Raw genomic sequence first — 9,261 nt, forward strand, 5'->3', positions numbered from 1 at the left:
TCAAGCATGGATTGAGAAAAGGCTGGAGGAAGGGTTCCAGCCCAAGGCTCTGCTGCAGAGGAGCGCTTGAACAGAAAGGCAGCTGGTGTGGCCGGGACATGTGAACAAGGCGAACCTGGACAAGCATGGTGGCCTCAGACAGGAGGCAGGATTTTATTCAAAGTGCAATGAAAAGCCACAGAAAGGTTTCAAGCAGTAGTGACAGGATCAGATGTATATGAAGAGGAATATAGGTTTGTACACGTATGACTAAAACATCATGCTGTACACCAGAAATTGACACAACATTGTAAACTGACTGTACTTCAATTTACAAAATGGGGGGAAAAAAAACCTCTTAGAAAAACACTATTGCAAAATTTAGGAAAAAAATAAAATGAAATCCAGTTAAACTAATAGTATAACATGTTTTAAAATACAGTTTATTACCAAAAAGAATTGTATTTTAAGCTTATATATGTGAACTAGAATTAAAACATAAAAAGTGCATATACATATGTGAAAAATATAAACATTTTCCAAAAAATAGAGATTATAAAGACCAACCCCATTTTTATCACTCCCACCCTGTATTGTGCATGTGTATATCCCCTGCCACTTGTTAAAGACACACAAAAAAAAATGCACACATAAAAAACCCAAAAAAACCAACAATCAAACAAAAAAGGCCTGGAAAGATAGCTGTTTCTTGTTCAAGGTCACAGAGGTAAAAAGTGATGGAACTGGACCCTGACTGCAAAGCCTCAAGCTGTCCCTGGGGGTCTCCCTGCTGGGGCCACGGTCAGGGGCAGGGAGTCAGAGGCCAGAATTCAGAGCACTGAGAAGAGGGACTCTGGCTCTCCTGAGGTTCGGTCTCATCCTGCTGCCAGTTAGAATCCTTTAGGAGGCTTTTAAAAACCCATTTACCCAGGCCACACCCCAATTAAGTTGGACACTCAGGGGTTGGGGCCCAGGCATTAGTATTTTGCTTCTTAATTTTTTCTTGATGTGTAGTATACTTACATTAAAGTGCATAAATCTTAAGGTTTTAACTCAATGTATTTTCGTGTGTGTGTGTTTGTGTGTGTGTGTGTGTGTGTGTGTGTGTGTGTGTATGAATGAATCTGTTAATTATCATCCAGGTCAAGAGAGAGAACATGACTAATACCCAGAAGTCCTTCTTTCTTGTCAATGTCCGCCACCCCCAGTCCCGGGTACACACTATTCTGACTCATGTCCCCACAGCATGTGTTACTTTGTGTCTGGCTGCCCGCCCCTCTCCATCATTAGGTCTGTGAGAATCCATGTCACAGGCATCAGTAATTCATTCCTTTTTGTTGGTAGTGGCATTCCATTGTCTAGATATATCACAATTTGTTTATCCATTTACCAATTGATAGACATCTAAGTTTTCCCCAGTGTTTATAAATAAAGCTGCTAAGAATATTCTTATACATGTTTTCTGGTGAACATATGTATGGGCAGCAGCAGTTTTAAAGCCACCAACGTTGAGAACCACCGACTTTGAGGAAGCTATAAAATCCTGAGGGCTGCTGCTACAGATGGAAGTCAGGGTCTGGGTCCCCAGGGCCCCCTGGAGTCTCTCCAGTTGTAAATGAATAAACTATGGCTCGTAAAGATTTTCTAATTGCAGTTCCTTTCCTTCTGAGGTTCCAGAGCCTTCTTTGGTCACAGAAGGAATGGAGGGGACCTGGGAAGCAGCACCCCTGTGGCCAGCACGGTGGCTTCTATTTCTGGGAGGCTCTCGGAACAAGGTGGAGGGCAGGTACAGTGAGGCACTGGCTGTGACAACAGTAAACCAGACACCCTCAACAGACACTATCTAGAATAGATTCCTAATCCTCTAGCACATCACCTCCTACTCTTGAAGAAACCTCAAAAGAGCCATCTGTGCTGCGAATTTTCATTTATAGTTCCCACAGCATATATGAGTTTGCGATCTGTAGATAGATGGCTCCTGATACATTCCCGGACACACACACCCACACACACACACACACACACACCCACACACACACACATACACACACACACATACACATCACCCACATCTGTTGCCTTGGGGCTGAAGGCGTGATTTCTCCTCTAAATGGAGCATGATCCTCCCCTCCACACGGGCAAACCACATCAGGGACAACTTCTCCCTCTGTGGCTGCCACTTCTGTGCCTGTCACTGTTTGGGGCAGTGCCTCTGACCTCATCTGCCTGGAGCTGCTGTGATTATTTTCCTGAATTATTTGATAATGACTAGTGCTGAGGCAAAAAACAGCAGACAGAGTTCAGGGAACAACACATGTTCACAGCCTGTTGGATCTGTTGCCTCCATTGGTGGTACACGTTGCTGTCAAGGTCTGGTTTATCCATTGTCACCTGTACACCTCTAAGCCTTTCTCAGACTCACTTGTTTTCTTTTTAACTGTCTCCTTAGACAGCTTTGAGTAACTGTTTTACAGCTGGAAAAACTGAGGCATGGGAAGGGATGTCAGCTCCACAAGGGCAGGAATTTCTGCATGTGATGCTCATGGCTGGAGCCCCAGCAGCCTGGGACAGTGCCTGACATACAGGAGGGGCTCAGTAAAGACTTCTTAAGGAAATGAATAAAACTTGTGGTGCATTTTGGTTTCGAAACGCCTACCTCAATTTTTTGTATCTTCTTCCTACAGTCCACCAGGACAAGCAAGGCAGCCACACTGGCCGGGAGAGTTTCCTCTCCATCCCCCACCATAGCCTCTTAACCTCTGCAGTTGAGAGCAGAGATTCAGGAGCTCCATGGCCCGCTTCAACCCTCAGCTCTGCCACTTTGTAACTGTGGGGCTTTGGGCTGATCTCAGCCTCTCTGTGCCTTGGTTTCCTCATCTCTTTGCTGGAAATAACAACATTCCCAACCTTGTGGAGTTGTGGGGAGGAGTAAAAGAGTTTGTATAAATGATGCATTTGGGGCTGTGCCTTACACGAAGCAGGTGCTCAAGAAATGTTACTAGTATTACTTTAAATGTAAGAAAATGTTTTAGATGGACATCTGGGTTATTAGATTTGGCTATCATGAATAAAGCTGCTATGAACATAGGTGTACAGGTGTTTATATGGACATATGCTTTCATTCTCTTGGGTAGATACTCAGAAGTGGGATTGCTAGGTTGTATAGGAGGTGAGTGTTAAAATTTATTTGGAAATCCAATAAACATGGTCCTACTGTATAGCACAAGGAACCATATTCAATACCTTGTAGTAACTTATGGTGAAAAAGAATATGAAAACGAATATATGTATGTTCATGTATGACTGAAGCATCATGCTGTACACCAGAAATTGACACGTTGTAAACTGACTACACTTCAATAAAAAAATATATATGCAAAAAACTTATTTGAAATTGTCAAACTGTTTTCCAGAGTGACATCACCATTTTACATTCTCATCAGCAATATGAGTTCCCGTTACTCTGCGTCCTTGCTAGCATTTACAATTGTCAAAGTTTTTTTTAATCAATTTTTTTTACCCATTCTAACAGGTATGTAGTGGTATCTCATAGTTTTAATTTGCATTTCCCTGATCACCAATACTGTTAAGCATCTTATCTTGTGCTTATTGGCCATTCATAGATCGTTTTTTCTTTTGCTCCCCAGCTTTACTGAGGTATGACTGACAAATAAAACATCGTATCTATTTCAGGTGTGTGACCTGATGTTTCCATATCTTCTTTTCTGAAAGGTCTTTTCAAAACTTTTGCCCACTTAAAACATTTTTTTTTAATTGTGGCAAAATATACACACCATAAAATTTACCATCTCGATGATTTTAAAATGTACAATTCACTCTTTTGCCTATTTAAAAAATTGGATCATTTTTCTTCTTAATATTGCGTTGTAAGAGTTACTTATATAATCTGGATAATAGTCCTTTTTTCAGATAAATATTATGAACATTTTCTCCTAGTCTGTGGCTTCCCTTTTTATTTTCTTAACAGTGTCTTTTGAAGACCAAAAATTTTCAATTAATTAATTTATTATTAGTCTAATTTTAAATGACCCGCACTTTCTATGTCCTAGCTAAGAAATCTTTGCCTATACCAAGGTCACAACGATATCCTCTTATGTTTTCTTTTAAAAGTTTTTTACTTTTATATTTACATCTATGATCGACTTTAAGTTAAATTTTGTGTGTGGTAGAAGATAAATATTGAGATTCTTTTTGTAAAAAATAAATACCTAGTTCTTCCAGCATTGTTTGTTGAAAAGACTATTCTTTCTGCATTGAATTACCTTGATGCCTTTGCTGAAAATTGACAGACCATAAATCTGTGGATCTACTTTGGACTCTATTTTCTCTTCCATTATCTGTAGTTTTATCCTTATACCAATATCACACTTTCCTGAAACTGCTGTTTTACAGATAGACTTGAAATCAGGTAGTGTAGGTCTTCCAACTTTGTTCTTCCTTTAAAAAAAACTGTTTTGGTCTGCTCATTAAAAAATATTTTTTTGATCAGTGTCATGAAAGACAAGGAAAGAGTTACAGATGGAAGGAGACCAAGGAGAAATGACAACTAAACGCAACGTGGGATCCCGGATCAGATCCCGGAAGCAAAAAAGGAAATTAGTGAAAAATTTATGATATTAAAGTATCTGTACTTTAACTAAAAATACTGTACCGATGTTAACTTCTTATTCTCAATTATATAGATATTAACATTAAGGGAAGCAAGGTGAAGCATATTAGAAAACTGTTTTTACTATTCTTGCAACTTTTCTCTCCCTGAAATTAGTTCAAAATAAAACATTTTTTAAATTGTACAAATATTGATTGTAACAAATGTACCACTCTGGTGCTGGATTTGATAGTGGGGGAGACTGAGGGTAGAGGGGTGGGCGATACAGGAGAACTCTCTCCATGCTCAATTTTCCTGCCAACCTAAAACTGCTCTAAAAACAAGGTCTACTTAAAAATGAAGGGAAAAAAAGGCTCAAATGTAGAAGAATGAGATAAATTGACTTTTTTGCAGATATTTTCCCTCAATTTTTTATTGTGCTAAAATACACATAACATAAAATTTACTACCTTAACCAACTTTAAGTGTACAGTTCAATGGTATTAAGTACATTCATTTCTTTTATTTACCAGTCTCCAAGATAATAAGTTGCTTTCCTATCAAGATGACCAATTAATTTTTAATAGCATTATGAACCTACAGATTTAAATATACTTGATTGACATGAATCCATTGCAACTTTTATCATTATTAAAGCTCACATGGTCCACTGAGACTTCTGATGTCATCCATGTCATCCTATCGGTCTTTGAGAGCCTCCTGCTAGCTGGTATGTCAAGGTTTCTTTTCATAGGAAGTGATATTTCAAGACCACAATTCACGCTCTACTGTTGCTCATTGCTGCTGGATTGATCATTATGTCTAGCCTTTTTGGCAGACAGAACAGGGAAATGTATATGATTCCCTTTGAGCTCATCTGATATGAGAAAGAAAAGGGCTGTTGGAGCCCGGAGGCAATCAGTTCATCATGGGCACATCTGCTTTTCTCTGGCCCTTTTGCCTTCGTGTCGCTGATCTACAGCTCAATTTTATTCCACAACCAGCAGTTTCTCCCAAGTGGGGTCCTGAGCCCTCAGGGCAGAGAGCCTTGGAGGGGCTCCTCCAGGAGTTTATAGGAGCTAGACTACGTGGCCACTTTAAGCCCCTTGCTCTTAGCCACACTCCAGTGTCTTCTGAAATTGGCACCGATCTTTACCATGATGAATGTCTGTCGCTTATTTGGGGCTCTCCTACTTCCAGGTTACCAGATGCTGCTGCCCCTATTGCTTCCTTCTGCTCCTTCCCCGACAGAGATAAGTCTCATAGCTGTCCCTGGTTTGCCTCATCCACTTGTATCTTAGGCTTCATGGAGGTTCGTAGTTTGTGTTGTGAACAATGTCTGTGGATTTTGGTGATAACTAGGGTTGCCCCCTCAGCTGGTGGCTGGGCTAGGCTGGAAGGTCTAGAAGGCCTCACTTGGCATTCGCCCACGTGGCCTCTCTTTCCCCAAGTGGTGGCTCAGCATTCAGTCCTCCAAGCTTCCCAGAGAGCAGGGGAGAATTGGCTAGGTCTCCGAAAGGTCACTTCCATCCCATTTGCCTGGGCAAGTCACAAAGCCCTTCCAGATTCAAGGGAAGGGAGACAGACCCCACCCCCTGATGGGAGGAGCCGCAGATGACAGCAGGGAGGATGGGTGTGGCCATCTTTGGAGAGTCTATCTCAGGCTTGTTTGAACCAGAGCCCAGGCTGCTACCCTTAGGAGACTTCCCGGGCGCCCACTGAAGCCTGCACCAGCCCCTAAGGGGTTGGGCGGGGAGGGAGGGATGGGTGGCCTCCAGTACCAGAAAGGAATTCCAGTGTTCAGCTTCCCAGAACTCCGCCCATATGGAGTTTGAACATGGGGCTCTGGGGCACTTGGGACAGGTTGGGGCCCTCCTCCCTCAGGGCCAGCAGGGTGGAAAGGAAAGGAATTAGCTTTCATCTTTCCTCCCCGCCCCTGTCACTTTCAGGCCCTCTGAGGGCTGGCAGGACATATGGCCCTGCTGGTGGTGAATCAAGCCGGGAGCCCTGCCAGGGAGGACCAGATGGAGCAGGAGGAAGGCACAAATCAGCCCCCATGGCCAATGCCAGAAATAACGCTCCTGGGCGGTGTGGCGGCTCTGTGGGCCCATTGCACCGGCCTTCCAGTATCCAGGCTGTGCTCCCTCCTTTGCCATAGCCGCCTGGCATCATAGCTCCTTGCAGTCTGCACAGCCAGGAGAGCTGAAGGGGAAGGCAGTTAACTGGACGTGCACAAGGGCCATTCAGAAAGTCGCGATTCTGTTCGGACCTTGCTGCTCCCCTCCGCGTGGGGCTGAGCGCCCTGGCTGACTGTGGGGACAGGCCAGCCTGGAGCCCTGACATTCTGATGGACGAAAGGCAGGGCATTTTCCTCTCTGATGCCTCAGCTTTTTTTCTGCAGCGGCTGCCTGGGAGGCTGATGCCATCTGGCAGTTCCACTACCTCAGCAATAGAGGTGGATTTTAGCAAATTGGAGAGCCGTCCCGGCTGTCTTTTCTGCCTTCAAGGTGAAGATTTGACTTTCTGCCTTGGGGCAAATTCCACAGGCTGTGCTTTTCATCCTTAACAAGCAGAAACAGGGAGTTCCACCTGCCAGAACTCCCCAGATAACTTTGCCGCAGGCTGACAGCGAGCCCCGGGTCAGGAGAATTAGACGGCGCAAAGATGAGCTACGGTGGGTGCAGAGCCCCCTGAGCTATGGGGGCTCAGAGGCCTCCCTGTTTCTGTCATCACGTGTTCCCCCATACTCGGTGCCACAGGCTTGTTCCGAACTGGGAAACATCTTAGAGCTCTGATCTCACAGTGTCGCCCAGGTGCCATCTGGGAGTCACCTGGGGACCTTTTTTAATGACAGCTTCCAAATGAAAACCACAATGAGATACCACCTCGTACTCATCAGGATGGCTATTATTAAAAAAACAAAAACAAAAACAAAAAACAGAAAACAAGGGTTGGTGTGGGTGTGGAGAAATGTGAACCCTGGTGTACTGTTGGTGGTGACAGAAAATGGTGCAGCTACTATGGAAAATAGTATGGAGTTTCCTCAGAATATTCAACATAGAATTACCCTATGATCTAACAATCCCCATTATGGGTATATCCCCCAGAGAATTGAAAGCAGGGTTTCAAAGAGACATGTGTACACCCACGTTCATTGCTGCACTGTTCACAATAGCCAAGTGGTGGAAGCAAACCACATTCCATCAATGGTGAATGACTAAATAAAAAGAGATACATACTTATATATGTGATGGAATATTATGTAGCCTTAAAAAGAAGGAAATTCTGTCACATGTGACAACATAGATGAATCTCAAGGACATGATGCTAAGCAAAATAAGCCAGTCACAAAGGACAAATACTATGTGATTCCACTCATAGGAAGTACCTAAAGCAGTCAAATTATAGAAACAGAAACTAGAATGGTGGTTGCTGAGAGCTGGGGAAGGGGAGAGAGGGAATTATGGTTTAATGAGTGTTGAGTTTCAGTTTTGCAAGATGGAAAAGGTCTAGAGATCTATTGCACAACAATGTAAATATACTTAACACTACTGAATTGTACACTTAAAAATAGTTAAGATGGTAAATTTAATGCTATGTCTGTGCTTTTTTTACCACTTTTTTTTTTAAGGGAGCTCATTTCCATTCGGAAATGCAAACATTTAATATAAATAGATAAACAACGAGGATGGAGGGATGGAGAAGGCACAGAGGCACACTTGGCCCCTTGGAGTCCAGTGGGTCTGGTGGGTCTGAGGCTCAATCCATGGGTCTGTGACTGTCTTCTCTGGGGCCAGGTGCCAGCCAGTCTTGGTGGTGGGGCTTGGGGGTCTTGAGATGTTGGGATGTGTTGTAATTTGAATGAAGGCAGCATCTTTGTGGGGATGGGACAGGGATTCCGCTTGTTTCTGCAGTCACCACTCTGTCTTTTCCTCCTCATTTGAATTCCGTGCCTGTGGGCAGGGGCAGGGTGTGCTCGGAGGTAGGTCTGGGGTACTCAGCTCCTTCCTTGACCTGTTCCATTGCAGGTGGGGCGAAGGGAACGGAGTAGGGTAAGAGGGACAAATGGGGCTCAGTGCTGTCCTGCCCAGCTGCCCTGCCCTCAGAGCTGCTGCAGATTCAGCTGTCTGGCTGGGACAGGAACCCAGAGGCAGAGAGGAGTGAGGGAAGGGTGAGGGACTCCCCTTTCTGCAGGAAGTTCACACTCTCCTTCCCAGGACAGATCCCACATTCCCAGGAGAAAAATCCTTCCCTTCAGGTGGTGGATGTGTCTACATGGGAACAGAGACATCTCCCCCACTGTTTGAGAAATGCCCACTCTGTCCTCACATTATTGATAGTCCTTCTGATGACACAGCAAAGTGACCACTGTTTACTCCATTTTTCAGATGGGAAAGTTGAGCCCAGGGGTTCACTCTCACACAGACAGCAAATAGCAGAGCCAGGGTGAGGGCTCAGGACTGCCCAGGCCCAAGGGTGTGCAGGAGTCTCCCAGCCAGGCCAGGGGGCCTCAGAGAGGTAAGAGAAGGGGCTTCATAGTAAACAGATTCAGTGCGATCCCTATTAAGATCCCAATAGCTGTTTTTACAGAAATGGAAAAACTCATCATAAAATTCATTTGGCATTTCAAGTGACTCCAAATAAACAAAACAATCTTGAAAAAGAAAAACAAA

The sequence above is a fragment of the Camelus ferus genome, chromosome 20, assembly GCF_009834535.1.
Source record: "Camelus ferus isolate YT-003-E chromosome 20, BCGSAC_Cfer_1.0, whole genome shotgun sequence".
NCBI lineage: Eukaryota > Metazoa > Chordata > Mammalia > Artiodactyla > Camelidae > Camelus > Camelus ferus.